The sequence below is a fragment of the Lagopus muta genome, chromosome 4, assembly GCF_023343835.1.
Source record: "Lagopus muta isolate bLagMut1 chromosome 4, bLagMut1 primary, whole genome shotgun sequence".
Lineage (NCBI taxonomy): Eukaryota > Metazoa > Chordata > Aves > Galliformes > Phasianidae > Lagopus > Lagopus muta.
The window spans coordinates 17,463,119-17,482,938 of record NC_064436.1 but is presented as its reverse complement, the minus strand read 5'-3'; the positions used below and the strand labels follow the sequence as shown (position 1 = coordinate 17,482,938).

The 19,820-nt window shown below is 36.3% G+C and overlaps 1 protein-coding gene across 6 annotated transcripts in view; it reads right to left on the bottom strand.

Moving 5' to 3' along the window:
• GRID2 (glutamate ionotropic receptor delta type subunit 2) overlaps nucleotides 1-19,820 on the bottom strand; it is a 693,845-nt gene that overhangs the window by 357,863 nt on the left and 316,162 nt on the right. The window lies entirely within an intron of this gene.

Below are 19,820 nucleotides of genomic sequence, written 5' to 3'. Positions count from 1 at the left end.
ACAGTGTCCAGTCAAGGTGTCAGTGATGGACTTGTCAGGAGATGAAACTTAACTGCAAAAGCTGGAGTGGAATCATACAGAGAAGGAAACCAGAGAAAGAAGCTTTATAAAAATGAAATGGTGGTAAAAGAGGAAACTAGAGAAAGAAATTAAAAAACAAAGAAATAAAGTGCAAAAAAGTATAATGTCACAACAATCACAAAAAATAAATTGGATATCTCGAATGGCTCAGCCAGGACTCTAATAAGGCAGGTATGTTTGAAATCTGTTTAAAACTGCCCGTGGCTTTAGATCTTCCTAGCGCACTGGTGGTCAGGAAGCTTGTGGCTCTTCTTTCTATTCTTTACATTGATACATGGACCAGATGAGTGCAAACACCTAAATTACGAGCCTAGATTTTGCACAGTCAAACAACTGCAGAACATGCAAGAGAAATGAAATATGTGAACTTAATAGCAAAAGGCAACATATAGACTACACTCTAGAAAGCATAGTCCAAGTATCTATCATTATTTAATGTCCTGAACGAGTAATAGCTCTAAAAATTCAGAAGTAAGCCAAGGACTTCAGTCCAATCAGTTTCCATAATAAAAAATATTATTTCCTAATGAATATTTATTGCGAGTCTCGTGCAAAATTGCAAAGCATTAATAGCAAACAGGTAGAGACTCCATATTACAAGGAGAGTGGAAGTATCAATCTGGAAAATATTTATGAATCCCGTTGATGATGTTTAATGAAGCCATTAAAAATGCAAAATTATGTCCTGACTGCAAACTCTCCAAAACGTTTAAATGAATTTATGTAACAAACAGTCTGCTCTCAACAGTTACTAATGCAAACCAGTTCACTGCAGTCTTGGAAGCAGCTTTTTCAGACTTTTAGGGTTGTATTTTCCAAGTCATCTCTGCTTTATGCTACAATGACATCTGTTTGAAAATAACTCATGAACATCACTATTTAACATACACAGTGAAGTCAAAGGGTCTGTCTGGCCACATGCTATGAACTGAACTGTACATTTGCCCTCAGCTTCAGTGTATATCAATTTACACATCAAACTACAAAAGCCCAGGGAAATTTTGCTTTGTCTGATTTTATATTTTCCTCTGTATTTGTTGCTGACATAATATACATATACAAAATATTAGAAACTTCAGATCCAAGATAAATATTTTTTTGCTTGGTCTTCAGCACTTGAAAATATTATTAGGCTGGACTTGCCTCTCAAGGCACTCTCACAAATAATTGTCAGTCTACTTTCAAATGCGCGTCAATCAAGACAAGTCCTACAGTCTGTAAATACATAGGAAGAGCTCATTGTGTAATTTTATGTGACACTACTCAAGATGCACAAGGAAAACAAAACATTAGAAAAACAATATTCTGTAATGATCTGCTTTCCCAGTTATGTTGAATGAAAAGTAACTGTGAATATTTACAATGTGCTATCAAACATTAATGTTGATGCTTCACTTCTTTATGCTGCTTGTAATTGATTTATCAGCAACATTCTTTAGATATGCCAGCACCATGCTCAAAAACTTTGTTCACCTTTCACTGCTGATCTCTATATTCCTAAAGGCAATAACAAGCAACAGTTTGATGTCTGATATAATACATAAAATGTACTCTTTTTTCATTTGAAGTTCCAATATCATTTGGAAAGGCAGAGACTGACCTGTAGAATCTTTGTTTTTATTACAAAAAAAAACATGACAGCGTTACAGGAGTTACTTATCAATATTTACATTAAATTTATCAACTAAATCAGAAATATTTTTCCTTCAAGGTACAAATACTTGTTATTTTGTGAGCATACATGGCAATCAGAAATCTCACCCAAGTGTCTGGTATTTTAGATAAAGAACGATATAATTCTGAAGCACCTTCTAAATGGATATTATTTGATAGAGACTGGGAAACCCTAATGCCAGACATGGAACATACCCAGATTAACACTGGCAAATGACAATCAAATAAAGCCCAGGACAGCAGGATAATTAGAAAGCAAACATCCTGCAAGCATATTTGACCAACCTTCAACAACCTTTGGCTGAAGACAGAGTTCACGTCCACAATTAATGACCCTCCAGGGATTATTTCCTACTGTAGTTTGTCTAATATCTCTAAACTGTTTCAAACCCATATAATCTCTAAGCAGCTACATTGTTTGAAAAGAAGATGCACAACATAAATATTTTGGTGTAAAGGAGAAACAACTTTCTTGTGTACAGCTGCAAGTTAAGTTTTTGGCTATTACTCACAGAATTCTGAACATGCAATGGGGCCAAATAGATACCTCAACTGTCTGCTTAGGTTAATTGAGTCCAGGGGGGATATCTTATTATAAAGTACATCTGCTATGAGTTAATATACCGATCTGAACTGTGTGATAACAGCAGGATTTCTTTTTAAAGCCAAAACAGAGGAGGAAATGATGGCTATTATATGTGAAGAAAAAAATCATAATATTTACCTTACAGAAAAATAAATCCTGAAGAGACATGATACAGTCATGACAATTCACATCTGCTGGACCACTTGACCTTTTCATATTAGAAAAAAAAGCCACAGAGCAACGAAGCCAATGCCTTTATTATTACAGATAGTCACTCTCAGGTGTTATGCTGTAATGAGGACGGATTTGTTTGATATTCATTAGTTCTCTTTTTGTTTGCTCAGTAGAGTAGGCAGTCGAACTCTACAGTTATCAAATGGACTTTACAGACTAATTTCCCTTGGGTAGTCTTTTTGTTGAAATTCCTATAAACTAATATCTAATGAAGGGAATAAAAGCAAATGGGAGGAAGCAAACATTGCAAAACTTTCTAGGGTTCATGAACTTAAAAGTATCTTGTCTTCAGAGAGCACCGAAGCTTCAGACATCAGAAGATAATTTGAATTTTAGCCTTAAATTAATTCTATCAGATGTTGCTTCCTACTTCTTTTTGCACAGGTGAAGAAAGGTGTGTTTTTTAAATTAATGTTTCCCTTAATGTGAATAAAAAGTACATGTACCAATGAGTCATGCTGCCACAGAATATGAAAAACTCAAAGCCCACAAGGCAGCCCAGAATTCTAAGGATCTTAAAGAAACAGAAAATTAGCAATTCAAGATCATCTGTTAAATCATGTACTACAACGTTGCCCCTAGCAGTGACCAATAGCTGATGGTTTATAACACAGCAAATAAAAGATGAGGCACTTAACAAGTCATAAAGTGTTGCGCACAGAGAAGTATGTAGAGACTGTTTCATTTTAATTGATTTTAACATTAAACGTATTATTTTTTCTAGTATGAGGTTTTACACACGTATCAATATATATTCATATATACGAGTGGTGGTAGCCCAGGAACGCCTCACACCCCAGCCTCCCAAGAAATTTCTTCTATAAGGTAAGAACTTACTGCAGAAAATAATAAAATAAACATAATTAAAAGGCAACAAATGTAGTATTGTTCTACCTTGCATGGAGAGAAGAGTAATGCTATTAAAGGCCTTCTTGGTTACTTTAGCAAAATGGCTTTCTTTCTGATTGTTTTCCAAGTTTTTCTTGGTTTGTAATCCAATATTTGCCTCAAGATAAAACATCTCTGCCTTTATTATGCTCTCCAAGCAGAAATGTTTTTCTTTGTTATCTAAGATTAATTTTTCACTACCAAGATAATCAATTTGAATGAAGCAAATACTTTCTAAAAATCTATAATGAAGCAACAGGATGGAAGAAATGCAAAATGGAAGCCAAGACTTCAGCTACATGCTCAATGGATTATATACGCTTAGTTGACTGAAGTCTGGGGTTTCATACTAAGGAGGCATGTCTAATTAAATTGTTAGAATTACAACCTTTATTATGAATAATAAAATACACTGAACAGATTAACAATGAAGCTTCTGTACTGACCTGTAGACAGATTTCCAGATCATGCACTGGATGATACTGGACCATACCATACAGCAAAACACTGAAACCTCCACAGCGTTTGCAGACAGTACTTTATTCACCCTTACCAAATATATGTTGCACTAAAAACATCCAAAGCAGACAAAACTGGAGACCAAGTAAGTCAAAAGGCCAAGGCTAGGGTTGTAGCACTGCAGTGAAAAGATGAGGAAAAACTTTCCTTGCTGGTTTTTTTTTTTTAATGTGTGACATGAAATACCTACGAAATACTTTTGCTTTCTTTTTTTCTCATTTGAACTTTAGGTTTCTGCAACACACCTGCACAACATCTATAAAGAGCAAGTAGGTCCAAGCATCAGCAAGCATAACGTATTGTCTGTGTAAATGTCATTTACTAAGGTGAAGTTATATGAAAGGCCCATGAGAGCTAGCTCTTATGAAAGATTCAGTTCTCTTTTGGCAATACAATCTGAACCCAGAGGAAGATCCATTCTGATGCAGTCAACCCACGCTATGTCTTCAGTAGAAGAACCTGGAATGAAAAAGCTTTGACTCAAGCCTTCACTTGCACAGATGAACCATAATTTCTCACCCCACTCCTACACCTTCTTTTATTCTGGTGAAGTTGGAATAGTAGTTCTGATGCTGAGCTGTTAATCTTTAATGAAAATATTGCAAAATGGGTTTTGGACTTCTGTTATACATTTTGTGGAGTTTAGCAGGGCTTAGTAATTTAAAGAAGTCATTCACTTATAAGATATAACTCCTTTTTCCTTCCACCAATCCGAAGAATCATACAAAAAACAGTTTCCAGCCCTATATTTACAAGCATTATCTACTGCTCCCACCCCTTTCTTGAAGGCATTTCTCAAAATTGCCCCAATGTCTGAGATGTTAGTGCCTCTTTAAAAAAAAAAAAAAAAAAAATTAAAAAAAACATGAAAAGTTTTCAAAATGTCATAGGAGAATTTTGTTCCAAAACACCATCAGGTTTAAAATCCAAGCCGGCTATCAATCATCACTCATACTGGTGAGAAATCTTCTGCCTTCTACATTTAGAAGTTTACAGTTTTATCCACTGTGCATAGTTAATCACGGTGCAGAAAGCCGTGACCTTACAACTAACTGAAACCAGTACACTCTCACAGCATGATGAGCATAACGTGCAACTGTCCCTGGCAAGTCTTACAGCTGACTAATGCAGCAGCACTGCTAAGCCCTTACCAACAAGCACAGCTCAGCCACCCAGGTATACCTTCCACAGATACAGTGGGGCTGCTTCCAGTTCTTGAGTGTGCTCCAGCTTTGCCCTAAGAGGTGACTGGTGGATTATCAGAAGATGGGATTCAAAACCAAAATATCCATCCAAATTGAAAACTCAACAGCCATTCCCCTGGCTTCCCATTCAGGCCTCCTCTACAGAACACAACCATGCCTGTCCTGTGCCTTTTAAAAAACAAAAAAAGATCTGAAAAACTCAAGAAAATTTTACACATCCTGTCATGACATTACAACCCATTCTGATCTGATAAAGATCAGAATCTGATAAAGACTATAAGAAAGAAGGAAACAGACTCTTAAACAGGGTCTGCTGTTTAAGAACAAAGGGAAACGGTTTCAAACTAAAAGAGAGATTGAGACTGGATAAAAGAAAAAAAGTTTTTGTTTTTGTTTTGTTTTTTTTTTTTAATTATAAGGGAGGTGAGGCACTGTCACAGGTTGCCCAGAGAGATGATGGATACCCCATTCCTGAAGACATTCATGATCAGACTGGAAGGGCACTGAGCAACCTGATCTAACTGTAGGTGTTCCTGTCCACGGCAGGAGAGTTTGACCAGATGATCCTTAACAGTTCCTTCTAACTCAAACAATTCTATGATTCTATCATCTCATGCACTATATAAAGTTACCAACAATCTCAAGAACTTTTATACAAGCTACAGTATGGATACTTAAAGATTACTAATGAGAGAAGTTGTTTTTTTTGGCAGGCATTCATGAAACAGGAAGTATGAACCATACACTAGCTGACACAGAGTTTTTCGGAAGGAATTCCTACAATGAAGTATTGCATTTTGCTGGAAAAAAATGATTTTCAACGTTTTCTTGATGGATTTTTGGTATTTTAAAATAATTTTCTAACCTGGTAGGGTCATTAATGTGGAATGATTGTTCTGTTGGAGCTTGCCCAACTGTAAACTGAAATTCTCTGACCTTTGAGGCTCAGAAAAGACCTATTAACATAATCTGCACTGATCACTTTCCCTAATTTAAACTGTTGGGTCTTTTTCCTTCATTTTCTGAAAAATGACTACAGTGTGTGTAATGGACACTTTCAGACTCTATAAATTAACCTGGACTGACCTCCAAAGGAGAAAATGTTTTAACATGGGGAAGGAGTAATTATTAAGCTTTTTGTCTGTGCTGCTTGTCAATTTACATAGCATTACCCATAATGCTTTGCAAAGGGGTTTTTTTGGAGGTCACTTAATCTTGTTAAATCTGTCACAGGGATGCCACTGTATCAGACTTTGACGACACATTTGCACAACACAACAAGTTTCTGGCAATGGTGATAAATATGTTTGTTTCTGGCAGTCTGACCACGCAGATGCTTATTAGGTATGTATGAATTAATTTACATTACTTAATCATCTTCAGAAAGGAGAAAAAGGTCTTACGCAACTATGATACAATTTGCTTTTGTATGCACTTATAGCTTGCTTGTGACAGTAGTAAGCAAGCAATTACTCGCTAGCTGATCCAAAAAGATCATGAACTTCTTAGGGATTTTACACTGTTAGTATTGTCATCGCTTCTTTACACAGACCTAGCCATGCAGATGGAATAACCAACAGCATCTTCACCCTGTCTAACAGGGAAAAGACAGCAACTGGAAACTAAAACATAGCGTCAGATGATGTATTCAGGGGAAGACAAATGTTACTAGCGAGACTATTTGTACCAGACATATCCTGTGGCTAACAAAACACTTGCAGCAATTCAGCAGATTGTGTATAACTCATCTCCTTTATAAGGCATGAAGGATTGAACATAGTTTCACTTTAGGAACACTGTGCATAGGTGTGGTAGGATCACAAGAGACAATGGGAAAAAACAACAAGCAGAGGGCAATCCTGTAAACCCAGATAGGTTGGAAAACAAATTTCAGGAAAATGTTGGGAAAAAAAAAATCAAATAAATGCAAAAATAAAACAAAGGTGTTATTTTGAACTTGGCAACTAAAAAGTAAATCACGATTAAGACACTAAGTCTCTCAAGTAACAGAAAAAGGATCATGTCCAAGTCTCAGAATTTCTTAATGTAAAAGCTGTTATCAACAAACCTGCTTCAAGAGCAGCTCAAGCCTATTACCTGCTACCAACCGAGAGAGGAAGTTTCACTTTAACTATTGTCCCAAACTAGCATTTCTGATGCTATTTTGAATGTCTTGACCACGCAAATTATTTTTTATTTGGTCTAGTCTACAAAACCAGTTAACACACCATCGAGAAATAGGTTCAATATAATCATGTCACACACTTATGCAAGGGACCAACCGCTCATAACCTTTGAGTACTTGAAGATAAAACTTGATATTTTCAGTAACTTCCTGTGGAGTTTGAATTGATACATGAAATAGAAGGAGAAAATAATAACAATAAAAGAAAAGGCTGTTGCACAGGAAAAGATTTCATGGATGTAATGCTGTTATAATGAAGGCATTTTGATGGATAAATAAACCACTCGTCTTTTACAGATATGATCAAGTGTAGACGAAATCATGTTTTGGTGAACTGTATTGAAATTACAATGCATAAGTGAATAGACATTTCAGAACTCATACCATCACAATCTTAGCACTCAGCACAGATCAAATGTGCTCAGATAAACACTGCATTTTAAAGGCAAATGCTGATATCATTTGTCTTTTCAAATGAAGATGCAGCATTAAATAACAACTTAGAAAAATTTAGGAGAAAGTGAAACGAATTCAGAGTTACATACGAACACAGCATAAAACCCGTTACAAATAAAAAATGTACAGCAATGATTAAATGAAATGCTGCAATCAATATCTGAAACTGCAGCAGTCTTCACTGGAAATATTACTTTCATTTATTAGGAATAAATAGCTGTTTAAAATTGTGTAAATACTTGTATTATTCATACCTCATCGGCATAAATATGGTACATTCAATGCATTTGCCTATACTTCACAGAGGACATATCTAACAGTTGATTTAAATGGTACTGCTCAACTTGCATAATTGATTTTTAAAGAATAAAAATCACAACTAGCCATCAATTTTTTGGGCTCAAAATGACTTTCACTCTATTATTTTTTCTAACATACAATAAGTTCTCCTAGGTAATACAGTAACATCATAAACAAATTTTGATCTCTATTCCAAAAATCATCTTCGATCATGACGCATGGATGAACAGAAACAGAGGGTGGCAATTCAGCTGATCATATTCACACTACTGCCAATAAAGACAACCTGACCAAGGTTGCAGTGGACATTTATTCACTGTTCCATAATTAGTCAAACAAAGCATTAATGCACATCTCACACTGTGAATGCACTAGATCAGGATAGAGATATATTTTGGTTATTTTTATATAGATTAAATAATTAGTAAGGGCACACTGGCATCATTTTTCCAAACAACACAGGTTACTGTGTATGTTTCTACTTACGCAGCATGAGGAGCATAATATCTGGAAAAGATACAGATCAACAAGTTCTCTTGAATGATAGGATATGACACTTTGAAAATTGGCCACATCAAGTGTTTCTACCTCTAAAATAAGAAGTGAAAATTATAGCGTTTCCAGTATGGCCTTCAATCTTTCTTTCATGGCTATGATTACAAATGTCCAAAATCTCTGGATACATTTTCTCAAGTGAGAAAACATATCCATTGGCATAAATATTTTGGAAAAAGAAAACATATAGCACCCATCATATGCCAAGACTTATTTTTTAGATGTAGATACATATAAATAACAGATGGTGGACTATACAGCAAATTGCTTATATTGCTGGTGTTCTTCTTTAAGAAAGAGGCCAATGTATTCAACATTAAGTGATAAACTCAAATTTTTCTTGACAATTGTATTGATAGTTATTACACTAATATTGACTCACATTACTTCTTAATAGAGTGTTTCAACTTCTGCAATAGTCTACAATTTAGATCTTACAAGAACGAATAAGTACCTTCTAAAGAGTCTGTAACTTTTCTCCTCTTTAAGGCTCAAAGTATTAGAAGACGAGAATAAAGCAATCTGCCACCAAATTACAGTCTGACTATTGCTTGGGAGAGAGCAACCAGCTTGCTGAGTCAACTTTCACCTAGCCTTTTTACAAAAAAGCTGATGCCTCTTCTCAAAAGAAAGAAAATAATAAATATTAACAGAAATGGAGCATTATGGCTCTTAAGTGGATAGGATGTTTTAAAAGAAAATTCCAAAAAAAGAAAAAAGTAACTACTTACCATCCATTTTATAAACTCCTTTTGAAATGGCTATTGAAGTGAAATTATTTTGTTTTACAGATGTAAATTACATTGAAGAAAACACATAACTTTGCTTGAATATGAAAAGAAAGTGGAATATTCTCACAGCTTCAGAAAGACTAGTATTTACCTGATAGTGGGTGTTCTGTCTCGCACAAAAAAAAAATCAGAAACTTTGAAAGTAGTCAAACAAATTAACTCTTCAGACTAGAAGTCCACCTCAAGCAGAATGGTATGTGGTGTAAGACTGTACACATATTTAAGGAGACACAAAACATTTTATTTGGATGAGCTGATAGAGACTCGGTGTGCAAGTCGTAACAATTGTGTCTATGAGCAGACCACAGCAAGATACCCTTCCCTTCCAATTAGTTTAAGGTGTTTGTTAGAAAGACAAGAAGTGTTCACTGTTAATCTATACGTGTGAAAAACTGAAGTAAACTTGAATTACTATAGCTATGTTAGTGCACAACTCTGGACCCTGACATGCTTTTCCCTCACACAGGAAGTTTGCTGAGATGGAGAACAATCAGAGGGGGATGGACTAAGAGATCAAGAGATTGAGTTAACTTTTACTGGTAGTAATATAATTTTCCCACAAATTTATTTATTCTTAAAACTCTCCTTAGAACTATATCAACTCACCTCCTAGAAAACAAACTTACACCTGATAATATTTCTGTGAAAAGAAAAAACTGGAAAGTTAAAAAAATAAACTCCCTCTGTACTTTCTGCTCATCAGACTACCTTGGAATTGATTCCTAAAGAAGACTTATGAGACATCAGCAGAGTAGAGACTGATTTATTTATTTAAGTTAGCTTAAGTTACAGGTTAAAATAAACACCATTTCAATTCTGAAGTTTACAGGGAAACAGAAAAAAGCATGTTTAATCCCAATGATATAAAAATGTTTGAAGGTGCAAATTCTAAGAAATCTTTAAGATATTAAGTCATTTTGGAAGAGATCCCAGTTTTTTAACCTGCTATGCTGGGGAGGGATGTAAATTAATGAAGTATGTTCTTTTATGATTTTGCCAATGCTGCATTTTTCTAAAGAAGCCAGGAAGCATGAAAGAAATAACAGATCGTGATATTGATTCGTGCAGCAAAGATGACACCAAAATTAAATGAAACTGCAAGATTTGTGAATGTTATCTAATGATTCTTTCTGTAATATAAAGATGCTCCATGGGCATGGGCCTACCTGAGCTCAGGTAGGCAAAGCTATTTAGTCATTCCAGAAGTACAGTACAGTATGTACTTAGATCTGCAAGAAGATAATATAAAATAAATGAATAATGGAATGAAAAGTCTTTTTTTTTTTCCCCCCCACCTGATGGCTTCACAGTGATGAAATGAGAAATTGTCAGAAAGAAGCAAGAGCCCACACATCCAGTTAAGCATTACAAGAACCTATCAAACCTTACTTTAAGTTAATCTGAGATTAGAGAAGTCTAATTAACTTTGCAAATATTTGTGCTTCAGGGAAGAACGGGCAGAAGAATGTATTACTATCCTCAAGGCTCATGTATGCTCAGTGAAGAGCAAAAGTTTGTACTTTCAGGAGCAAGATATGACTCAGGCAGAGATAAGGGGAGTGTTAGCGAAGAATCTTGCTTATAGTTGGTTAAGTGTGACAGAGCAAGATTTTCAGAGCCGGGAAATGCCCAAACTGTATTCCTTTTATCTGGAGAGCATCTCTATTTACATACTTTATCTGTACAATATATATGAACCTTGCAACATGAAGTGCATTTCCCTCACTATACACAGCTGCCCTTGAACACAAACCACTTCTGAACACTTGTGACTTTCACTTCTGGATGTTAAGAAAAAGTCCTGATACTTTATGCTTGCTTACAACAGTGTTTGTTTACACACACCATGCAGATATTCTTTCTGTATGAGGCCTGTTACCCTGAGAGAACAAACAATTCTGTACACCTTCACATTTTCTTTTTCCATCTAAAGCTCTCAAAGAAGGAGGGAAAATAAATAAATAAATAAAACTAGTCTTGGTTATTTCCATCCCAGAAAGAAAGCAGCAGCAGGATATTTTGCAAAACAAGCTGTCCCTGTGAAAATCCTGCCTACTACAAATTTAGTTGGCTGCCTTAACTATGAATAAGCTTCTCAGCTTCTAACATGCTTCTTTGTAAAGCTTATGCACATCATATTTTCCAAACTTGCATGAAGCACACTCTGTACTTTCATTTTTCATGCTATTGAATCATTAAAATAAATAATAATAAAATAAAACAAAAACACAACAAGAAAAGAACAACCCATACAAGCCTTTTTGCTTTGCTATTTAATCATTTATCAAAGCCATTTGGTCTTGGGAGTTAATGATATCACTAAATACACAGCCTCACAACTCGTTCTTCTGTATATTATCTACCTGTAAGCTGTTGTCTGTATTCCTCCATCCTAGAAGCTCCCTCTGAGTACCCATCTGCCTACATCTATTCCTGAGACTGTCCCAACACCAATATACTCACCACATAGTGATTGGCTCAGGTCTTCGTTTAATATTCTCCTTTTAACTCATCGACAATTTTGTGCCACACATGCCATGGAAAAACAGTGTTTCAGAATTCTGTCTGTGTTTCTCCATTCCTTTGTCTCATGTTCTCAAATTTAATTAAGTAACAGAATCCCCTATTTACCTCTGTAACATGCGGCTTAGGGACACTCAGTGTTGCCTTTTAGCATAGTATTTTTAGGTTTATTTTTGTTGTAGTGCGTTTTTTTTTTTTTTTTTTCTTTTCTGTATGAGATGTCATCTGAATTTACACTTCAGTATGCACAGTTGAAATATAGTAATGATACGCTAGAAGTGCCAGCAGTTTCCACCAGTTACTTCATTCTATACCTGGAGTCAGTTACACAATTTTGTTGGTAGAAGTTATTGTTTCAGTGAAGGAAGTGCAGATCTCAAGGATGATCTCCAGCTTCCATTTCTTATTAGTCTAAATGAATCTTCACAAAACCACAGGTGTCCAACTTCAGATCAGATATAGTCGAAAATCATCACAAATGGGAAATGCATATTTCCACAATGTAACACACTTTAGGATCTTCAGAATCCAAAGAAAAACTGATGTTTGTTTTAACAATGTACTACAGACCTGAGGGTGTTCATCTTATCGACAGCCTCCCAGGACAGCACGTATAACTTTTTACAGGCTAACATAGTGAAATTATTGTGTGTAAGATCATATACCTGATATCTTGCCCAGATTTTTTTGCCTACTATCTACCAGTAGCATCTATGATACATGTTACATAGCATATGTGCAATACAGAAACACAACTTCAACAATGGAGATGCTTGACTGTTAGCTTGTAGCAAGCACTGTCAATAGTCTATGCTACTCTTGGAGATGTCAATGGATTAAAACACTTCCCAGTCAGCCATATAGCACAACAGAGTGTAACAGCTGTAAATGAGCCATTGTGGCACTATCAAACGTAGTATCGCAGTCAGAGAGTCCAAAAAAAAGAAGTTCAAGTCTGTAAATAGCTGGCAAAATAAAACGCAACATCTAGCATATGAAATTTCCCTGCGTAAAATTTAAATGAAGAATTCCTCTTCGTATTACGGGAATCAGTGAATATACAGATATTATAATTAAGAAATACCCTGAAAAGTTCGACTAAACAAGTTATCACACTAAAGAATGGATAGAAACCTTACCCTTGTCGTGAGCTTACTAAAAATACTCCAAGAGAAGCGATCACCAAAAGAGATCCTTTCCCACTGTTAGTCAGCTCTTAAGGGGGGGGGGGTCTAGGAGAGGCAGAGCCAGGCTCCACCCCTTCCAGTAGCACAGGAGAATTGTCTTCACCTGTGCTCCCAGGGCTGACTCATTGTTCAGCTCAGGTGATCAATCAGAGGTTCAGGCCATCATTCAGCAGTTCCCATACATCTCCCTACACACTTATGGCAGCAGGAACAGACCTGTAATGAAGGATTTGGGAATTTGCTGTGGAAAAAAACACTGAGAATTTACTGGTAGGTAGGATTGTGGCTTTTCATTTGTTCTTCCAGTAAAATGATGAATTGTTTTTAATGCTTTTATGCTTAAGCACCCAAAAGGCACTGGCATTTATCTTGCAAAACTTCAGCTAAGTAATCTTTCTTTCCCTCAAGATCTCCTTTGAAAAGCATCTATACTCCTAAATCTCTGTTGCTACCTCCCTTTGAGCATAAAAGGAAGCATTTGTAAATGGCTATATACACAGTAACTTGTGCCATTTTGTCTCTCAGGGCTTCCAGAAGCTACAGAGAGTAATATTTCCTGACACTAAACAGGATTGATGGAGTCACTCCACATCAGCAAAGCACACCCATGAAACTAGCACAAGTTTCTCTGCCAGCATCAGGTTTATAGAAAGTTCAGGTTGACTGTGCTCACAGCAGGTTGTTATGTGCCTTTAACTATTCCTACTAAAGGAAGACATAGAATGCGTGGAGCATGCTAAAGAAAATCAAACCAACCAAACAAGAAAATTTAGCATGCTGAAAAGTCACTCCTGCAATGTCTGCATGTACACTAAGATTGCAACAGCAAGAGTCCAAGGCAAACTAGATTGTCAGAGACAAATAACATTCCAAGAGAGAATTCAGGAATATTCAGAGATTTGCCTTTTTGAGTCATCTTTGTTATTTCTAAGCACAGGAAAAGCAGCTATGTAAAACAGAGAGTCTTTTCTATGAGAGAATACTGGGTTAGTCCTGGAGGGCCTCTTTCACACTTTTTCGCTTTCAATTTACTTCTTTATATACTTATTTAATATGTCACTTTGCACTATCAGAGGACTCCAATAAATTGTAAAAATACTTACAACACATCCAATATCATTTTTCTTCCTCTTTTAGACAGATGGTCACACATTACAGCCTACTGTGTTTAGATTCACACAAAAACTAAATAAATCCTGTACATTGTACTCACTTTAAATAGCACCCAATCTTATCCAAGGTGAGACATCTAGGATGAGACAGTGCACAAGATACAGTGTGTCAGGGCACAGGCAACATTTTTTACCAAATCTACACCTCACACTGGGTTAGTGGTTTGCTTTGCTGGGCTTTCATTATTTCAGCCTCTGTCTCCTTAAATTTCACACCAAGTCTTTCTGTTTAATTTCATGCAAACCACAAACAAATATGTCACCTCATTTAAACTTGCAGATATTTGGTGCATGCGAACAATGCAGAAAAGATAGTGAGTTGCCAAAACAGTTTGTCAATGCTAGACTGTCAGAAAACATGTTAAGTTAGAAATCTGTATAGTTTCTTGTCTCACATAATGAAGCAGAGCACAGCCCTCGCTGCAGGGCAATTCTAATACAGAAAGATGTGTTTTAATAACGGATGCAAAGCATTTTATCAACACAGTGAGGAGGAATGAGGGTGTGAAGATGATGAATGACTCAAAATTCTGCAGGGGGTTTCAACTGATGCAGTTGTTTAGAAAGATGCCATGCTCTGTCACACCACTTTTTCTTTCCCCGGGCTATAATGAAATGAGTGCAGCTAGGGAATCATAACCTCATGCGGGAGCATGGCACAGTCTTATCTATCTTTACAATCTAGTGCTTTACTATCTGCAGTCCTGTAGCATCAGAAGATGAATTTCTTGAAAAGAGTGAAATCAGAGACTAATCCCTTTGCCTGCAAGAAATGCAGTTTGGATTAGCACAACATGACCTTTTCACTGCACTCTGACAGGCCGTCTACTAGGGTACACCCATTTTGTTTCAGACGTTCAGACTCCTTATGTGCATGCTAAAACACTAGGATCTTTCTGTTAACTACCTCAATGCTAAGTATTCAAAGGACTAATTAGTTTTGGTTACAGTTCATGAGTTCACTATGCTCGTCATAATGTTTTTGTCCTGTACTTAATATAAATCTCTCTTTTAGTTTGAATACTAATACTAAAAGCAGCTGAATTGCTACATTTGCACATATTCTGTTTAAGACCAGTTCATACTGCTTCCAGTGGTTCACAGAAAAGTGTATTTACATTTTTCTATATCTAGCATCCAACTAGAATGAAAAAAATGAAATTTAAAACTTCAAGTAGAAGTGTCTAAAAGTGTCTAAACACTTATGCAATATGGGGATACTTATCCTATTTTAGCATCAACACTTTCATTTTATTATACAGAATTCATAAAGTTCTAAAGTATTGTTGTTTATGGTTGATTTTTCTTTTTTTTTTTTTTTTTTTTTTTTTCCTATTCCATCCTCTGTTAGCAGGAGACAAGATGTACAATACAAAATTCAGACAGTGATGATAACATTGCACATATTTCTGTTGTAAATCACAGGCAAGGGGATGGACATTCACACCAACTTCAAATAAATCACTGAATTCTTTTTCCCCTGTTTATTTTTACTCATCATTTCTTAAGGAAAGAGTATGTTGCTAACTTTTCACATGAATATTACACAGATGTTCCAAATAAACAATTGAAAAGATTCAAGACTAATTACTTTCTGAATGTGCAATCAATCAAGCAATTTCATGTACAGTACCTTGGAGCATGTTGCAGCCTTAAATGATGCATGCAGCACTCCAAACAGTGAGCTGCAAATGCTGTGACTGAAGTACATGAGCATTAGACAAAGTGTTGAATCAGAAGAAAAAAATTGATACTGTGGTCAATCCCACTCAGCTCTCCATGGGCTGTAAAACATAGGTATGCCAAGGTATGCCAAAAATGTATATCAGATGTCAGGGACTTCACATAGCATAGCATGAAATGCCAGTATTGCTGTCATTGTACAGTATCCTATTCAGCAACCAACTGCAAACTGGAGAGAACTAGCAGATCCTCTGCCACAAACCATGACTACTCTAGCATACTGCACTTGAAGTATCCAAGAAGACACTGATATAGAGACAATTTAAAAATATTAGATTTAACTAAGATTTAAAATTAAGTTGAATTGCAGTTGCAAGACCAAGATGCTATATAAACAGCTCAGAGACAAATTGTAACACAAGGAGTGTGAGGTTAGATATTAAGAGGAACATTTTCACTCAGAGGGTGGTTTCACGCTGGAACAGGTTGCCCAAGGAGGTTGTGGATGCCCCATCCCTGGAGACATTCAAGGCCAGGCTGGATGTGGCTCTGGCAGCCTTGTCTGGTGGTTGACAACCCTGCACATAGCAGCAGGGTTGAAGTAGATGATCACTGTGGTCCTTTTCAACCCAGGCCATTCTATGATTCTATGAGTGATAGACACTTTGCTGCTATTGACAAATAAGAGAAATTTCCATTGCATCTGAGCCAAGATGCTAAGATTGCGTCTTAGCTCTGAAGGCAGGAGACCCAGTCCAATGCCACTTCTGTACTTTTACCTAGCAGAAAGAGTGTGTTCAATGTGATCAATGCTGGTCATGCTTTTGAGGGTCTAAATGGCAACACAGTCAGTCATCTGCTGACTGAATACATTGAGCTTAACTGGCAGTGATCAGAGGAAAGAGGTAGCATCACTTGATCTATTGAACTGTTAAAGGTCACTTATTGCAAATTTTAGAAAAGTATCAGCTTGTATCAGATTCCAGAGATTATAAGGATATGTTGACAAAGGGCACATTTATTAGAGGAGACCTAATTGCATACTTAACCTTAGGTACATTCTGCCTTAATGGCAAATGAAAATATGCAAAGCATTTTCTATTTTTCAGAGGAAGGGTCAAAGGCAGCAGAAGAATAAAACATGGAATAGAGAAACCTCCTCTTCTTCTCCCATTTCATCATGGCTAAAGTAACCTCATAGTGCCCTCACATTAAAATATCTGCATACTAACAAATAAGATGCTTCACAGAAGAGGATCTCTGTTCTCCCCAATCCCAGCTGTCCCACTCATAGCTTTGCATATATACTGCATTCTTATGCATCTCTATGGCAAAACAACTTGTTAGAATGGTGGACAATATTTGGTAGAAATAGCATTACATTTAACATGTTTGCACCCTTCTGCTTCCATTTTGTTGAAATTCCAATGAAATCTTTCCTCTACTCCAGTATGCAGCAAAGCAAATTGTCACACTGTGGAGAATTGCCTCCAATCATCTCCAATTAATGACTGCTCGTCTCAGGAGCTGCTAAAATCATTGGGGTTACAGAGACCTAAATTGTCCTCTGAGACTTTTGGGGGAGGTGATAAATGACTGCACATTGAAAAATCATTTTAAATAGTGAAAATAAACAAAAGAAAAACCACATTTTCTCAAGAATGGAAACCAAACTGGGAGAAAAAATACAATGCTGTTTTTGCTTCTGCTTGGAGCTGTTCACTGTGACCACTCAGCAGAGAACTGAATTCTCATTTCTAGAGTTAGCTGTGGTTTGCCTATGAACTATTCTAGGAGGAAGTGAAGGAGACAAAAACTTGACCTACAGTCAGACTCATCTCTGCCCAACCACAAGGGACAATAGTGAGTATACATGAAATTTGATGGGGAGGTACTGTGAAGAGCCAGAATTTTCCTCCCAGTATGAAAGAGGAGAATGTGAAGTGTTCATGTACAGTAAAGACCCTGTGTGCTCCTTGTTCTGAGAGTGAGGATCAAGCCAGTGACCAGACTGCAGAAAAATAGCCTGTGAAGTATCAGCAGCTATGATGTAGGGAAAAAAAAAAAAAAAAAAACAAGAAATGTGGGGAAGCATGCATATCACCTTGGTTTCACAAATCAGTTGTTCCCTGGGAAGATGAAACCCTTGCTATTTTGGCTTAAAGTATCATCCAAAAACCTTGATGAATGAAGCCTGGATATGAGGCAAAGAGGGCCAGCATGAAGGAAGGGGAACAAGTTCACATGGAATTGGATATTTAGCTAGCTTTATCAATATTTAGGTTTGTTCCAATCCTATTACCATGTGTTAAAATTTTGTCCTCAGAAGATAATGAACTTGGTGAAGAAATGGTGAAAGAAAAAATAAAAAAACACAATTTTGTTGCCATGTTTCCTCTAGCTTTGCTCCCTGCTTGTGCATGGGCTGCAGTGGCTCAGCAGGAGCACCTCAGTGTGAATGTGTGATCACACGCCCTGCTGAGGCTGCCAGCTGCTGAGCAGGTGTTCTATACTCAAGCCCTCCTCCTTCAGTGCAGGAAACCCAATGACAGAGCAACATATTTGACACAGTCGAACATTAGAGTCACAGTCGAAGTTTTAAACAGCAAGAATATGTGTATACAAACATAAAATAACATAATACACATAATAATACTACAAAAACACTTAAGATCCCAATGATTTACTGAAGCGCCTATTTTTTCTGTGGCAACAATACTAGAATTGATGCTTTCTCTTCTTTTGTATCACCGTTAGGAGAATTACACAAATTAAAATTTCAGAATATGATAGAAGTTGTATTTCTACATTCTGACAAGGGTATGAAAGTAAGGTAAACTGTAAAAATAAGAATATGAAATAGCAAAAATATTTGAGCCTCAAATAGTGTTTTGTATTGTGAAAATACTGCACAGATAGTATGTTATTTGAGTAGAAATTTAATAGACAAGCACATATTTTCCATCACTATTTCAGATGGAAAGCTGGGGAAGAGAAAGGGGTTTTTTGAGGTCAGACAGAGACACTCAGGACTCCAGTGCCTGTCCTTTTAAATCTCCTGTCTACGTGATCATTACCCAATACTAAACATTTACTCCTTTATCCTGTCTTTTGAATCTCCACAGTGAAGAAAAGGTTTGATTGCTTTTAACAGACTTCTGATACAGTTGGCTAGCTTGTTTTTCTTAAAGGATTATCTGTCACTTGCATTTATTCTTGCAGATTTTATCAGTTTTGTAAGTTACCTCTTCCATTCTGTCCACATATCCATCCAAGTTTAGTATGAGTAGACAGACAGAAGGTCTGATTTAAAAGAAATAGTATGGATGGAGGTGGGATAGGAGGGAATATAGACTGAAAAGCTCTTTATTAATGAACCACACATTATTTATCACTTTTATGAAACCAAACTCTTCACTAAGATCCGATGAAATATTAAGGTATTCTGAGAAAGGTGAAAAAATGTCCACATGGAGGAAAAATGGTAAGGTTTTAGGAACCATAAAAGAATACATGAAAAATACTGAACAGTAAAAGGGGATTAAGAAAAAATTTAATTGAAGAACAATTAAAATGCTGAAAAATGCCAAGGCTGGAACTGCAGATTATTTGAGCAATCTTAGGTTCCTATAAATGACCATGCAAACAAACAAAATCTACTTTTGGCAAGATCCTAATTCCCTAATTATCTGAATGTTCATTAAATAGAAAAATATGCCTTTGCTATATAAAAGCGTATCCTAAATATTCTTGGAATTATGACAGTAATTCTGAATCTGCT